General features: G+C 37.5%; 1 non-coding gene across 1 annotated transcript; it reads right to left on the bottom strand.

Annotated features, from left to right (window-relative positions):
* Nucleotides 1–2,381: 2,381 nt before the first annotated feature.
* On the bottom strand, nt 2,382–2,488 carry LOC131252443 (small nucleolar RNA R71). The gene has a single exon (XR_009174462.1). It is a non-coding gene; the product is annotated as a small nucleolar RNA R71 (small nucleolar RNA).
* Nucleotides 2,489–4,255: the final 1,767 nt, after the last annotated feature.

Raw genomic sequence — 4,255 nt, 5'->3', positions numbered from 1 at the left:
ATATCAGAATCATTTTTCGATGCAAATCTAATGGACGGTGTGGATCCCTCGAACAAAAAATGAAGTGGGCCCCACCACGCATCAACGCATCCCCCTGTTTTCGCGTCTGGATGCTGCCTGGTTTTTACGGGCTGTTGCGTGATCTCAACGGTTATCAGATTGCCGATCTGGACTGCCCATCATGTAAGTCTGCCAAAAACGTCCCAAGGGACGTTATCCTTCTAGAAAGAAAGTAAGGGAAGAATGGGAGTGCAGAGCCGATTTCTCAGTGCATAAGCCCTTACGCACGCTGTTACGTTGCCAAATTGATTTCCTTTTTTGAGGATGTGTAACTCTAGCTGTCTCCACCGTTCTCACCATCCGACCGACACTTCATCCACTGACCTTGCTGGTTTTATATAAAGGAGAGGAGAAGAGAAGGAAAATTATCTCACGCCGGGACGTCTGGAAGAGAGAAAGAGAGAAATTAAGAGTTGTTTGTTTTATTTTATTTTCTTATGAATTTTTGTTGAGAGATCTAGCCTAATCATGTCATGTTAAACCTCTTAGCTAAGGCTAAGAGGTGAAGCTCGTGGTATGATGGGAATGACTCTACGACTTGTATTCATGTTAGACTGAATTGATGTTGATTTTAGTTTGATTATAAGGACTGCTTCTAATTTTTAACGGTTTTGTGACTGAAATTACAATAGATCTGTGATGGCTTTAAGTATTTGCTTTCCATTATTTTGATTGTGAAGATAGGAAGCCCTGTTGTTCACCATTGCCCCTTGGACATGGTCAGATGATGGAATCCTTCATAAGATCATACATCCGTTTGATTGGTTGTGGATTGGTTTAATTTTGTTGTTTACTTTGTCTCATGGCATGGTTTTGTTATGGAATCATCTCTAATTCCTATACCTTTCATCTCTTTGAAAACTAGATCAAAGGATGTTTAGATTGAGTTTTTGTAATATATCTTCCAACTGGAAGAAGATGGGACTCGAAGTCCAGTTAAGTTCATGAATCAAGCGTAGATCTCTTTGATCTCTACAAGTGGATCCTCTAAATCCCTAGTTCCCCACCTTTAAATTTTCTAAGTTTTAGTTTAGTATTTCACCATTATTCCCTCATATTAACTTGATTTAGATTTCATCTTCTTCTAGTTCTAATTCTGGTTACTTTCAGATTACGTACAAGGTTTAGTCCCTGTGGATTCAACCTCGGTCTTACCGAGATTATTACTACATTACAACCCTATACTTGGGATGTGAACAAGTTTTTGGCACCATTGCCGGGGAATGACAGTTACATTTTATTTTTTTTTTGAGATTAGCTAGTTTTAGAATTAGGTTAAAATTAGGATTTTTCTTGATTTAGGTTTTTCTAATTGATTTCTAGATACTAACCTAATTTTTCTATTTTGTAGGACCCTGACATAAACTTTCTAAATTGGTAATCTCTTTCTGATTTTTTAGTTTTTCTAACTTTCTATTTCTAGATTAGGATTTGTTTTATAATTTTAGGAATTTTCCTGATTTGTTTCATCTTTCCTTTCTTTTAGAAACTTTCTTACTTTCTAATTTGGGTTTAGAGCTTTCCTAATTTGTTTTTAGAAACTTTCCATTTTTAATTATCTTTAGAATTCTTGCTTTTTTGAAAATAGTTACTTTCTATTCTTAGACTATCTATTTTTAGAGACTAACTAGTTTTATTTTATTTTGCAGGATCTAACTTAGGACTTCTAAACTGGTAACTTCCTTTCAACTCTTTTCTCTTATTTTCTAGATTTCTATTTCTTCCTTCCTCTTAGGTTTAGGTTTAGAATTTAAATTGAGGTTTGTGAGTGTTTCATGCCCAAGTGGGTTCGTGACAACACTCGACATCTCTTGACTAAACGAGGATTGGTTGAGAGGTTGACTATCCATCGCAGGACTAGACACCAGTCGAGATCCCTAGAGTTAATTAAAGTGATGCCTGCAAACCATCATCTTCTACCCCAACCTAGGGTGAAGGACATCCAGGATGAGAATGAGGTGCATCAAGCACCCTGCCTCATACTTTGTGAGATTATTTACAGCAGGCGGGGGTGAGCATGCCCACATGCATAGTTTTTCCAGGGACACATGAATATCAAGCCAGGGGTGATCCAACTCCTTCCAAAATTTCATGGGCTTGAATCTGAAAATCCGTTTCTACACATGAAAGAGTTTGATAAAATTATAACCACTTTATACTTTCCTAACATGTCTGAGGACAAGGTCAAGCTGAAACTCTTTCCCTTTTCTTTGAAAGAGAAAGCTAAGACATGGTTACATTCACTACGTCCCCGATCATTGGCACATGGAATGACATGACAAGAGAGGTCATTAAAAAAAAAATTATATCACAAAACGAACACCCTTATAAAGTCAATCATGAACTTCACCTAAAGGGAGGTTGAAACATTCTTCCAATATTGGGAGTGGTTCAAGGATCTTGTCAACTCATGCCCACAACACAGATTTAAAACGTGGCGCATTACACACTTTTTCTATGATGGAGTGACATCTTTTATGCGCCAATTAGTCTAGACAATGTGTAATGGGAAATTTATGAATAAAAATGTCGATGATGTATGGGATTACTTGGATAGACTTTCTGAAAACGCACAATTATGGGACACATACCCAAAATCGAGTACCACTTCTAGGCCCACTCAATCAAAGGAAGGGGGTGGAGTATACCTTTTAAAAGAGGATAATGATATCAATGTTAAAGTAGCTAATTTCATAAGGAAATTTGAGGCTATGGAATCAAAGAAGGATAAGGGTAAGGAAGTTATTTACGATATTTGTGGTTATAACAGTCATAGAACTGAAAATTGTCCAACTTTATCTACCTTTCAAGAGGTACTGACTGAGCAATCTAATATCGTAAATAATTACCAAAGACCCTTCAATGGACCCACCTCTAATACGTACAATCCTAGTTAGAGAAATCATCCAAACTTCAATTGGAGGAATGGACAAACTGCTACCCCTCAAGGTTTCTTCAATCAAATTCCAAATCAAGGGAAACCTCAAGAGGATCCAGTTCTAAAACACATTCAAGACCAAGAGCTATTCAACCAAGATATCGGATCACCAATAGGATCACTTACATTATCCATTCAAAGGATAGAGTCACACATAATGATTGGGGGAAAATGGATGCTTCCTGCTCAACCTCTCCCCAATCCCAAAGCGTAATATGAGATAAGTGATCTAAGCTCTTCAGATCAGATGGAGCAGGCTAAATCTATCACCACTCTTAGGAGTGGGAAGACAATTAACAAAACTATTCTGATTAGGGCTGAAAAGCCTAAAGACCCGAAAGAGGATAACAATGATAGACCTAGAATTGCTCCACAAGAATTAGAACCGGAACTTCAAGATAAGCCAGTTGCTCCATTTCCCCAACGGTTGGTTTCACCAAAACCTCTTTCTAAATCTCAGGATATTTTAGAGGTGTTGAAATAAGTGAAGGTCAATATCCCTCTACTTGATGCCATAAAATAAATACATTCATATACCAAATTTCTAAAAGACTTATGTACGACCAAAAGATGGTAAAATATTCAAAAGAAAATCTTCTTGACTAAGAAAGTGAGTGTCATCCTAAAATAAGATGTGCTGTAGAAATTCAAAGATCCTGGTAGCCTAAGAATATCATGTGTAATCAGGAACTATCAAATTACGCACGTACTTCTTGACTTAAGAGTGAGTGTAAATCTGATTCCCTATTCGATGTACAAACAGTTAGGTTTGGGTGAATTAAAACCCACCCCAACCATATTATAACTTACCGATCACTCAGTTCATGTACCAAGAGAGGTAATTGAGGATGTATTGGTCCAGGTTGACGGATTCTACTATCCAGTATATTTTATCGTCCCAGATACAGAACCCATTAGTAACATGAGCACTCAGATACCCATCATTCTTGGTCGCCCATCATTGTCACTTCAAACACAATCATCAATTGTAGGAATGGAGTCATGAGTATGTCTTTCGGTAATATGACATTGGAGTTAAATATCTTTTTAATACTAGCAGATGGTTGGAGGATGATGACAATTTCCATGACATTAACATGATTAAATCTTTCATGGAAGATAGAATGCCTCTGACCTTATCCTCTAACCCTCTAGAGATGTGCCTGGCCCACTCCAATGACTTTAATGATGACATGATTAGGGAGATGGGTGTCATGCATGATACTGCGCCGGTACTTGAAGTTAACCAGTGGAGGC

Source organism: Magnolia sinica, chromosome 7, assembly GCF_029962835.1.
Source record: "Magnolia sinica isolate HGM2019 chromosome 7, MsV1, whole genome shotgun sequence".
Lineage (NCBI taxonomy): Eukaryota > Viridiplantae > Streptophyta > Magnoliopsida > Magnoliales > Magnoliaceae > Magnolia > Magnolia sinica.
This window is presented reverse-complemented; position numbering and strand designations above follow the sequence as displayed.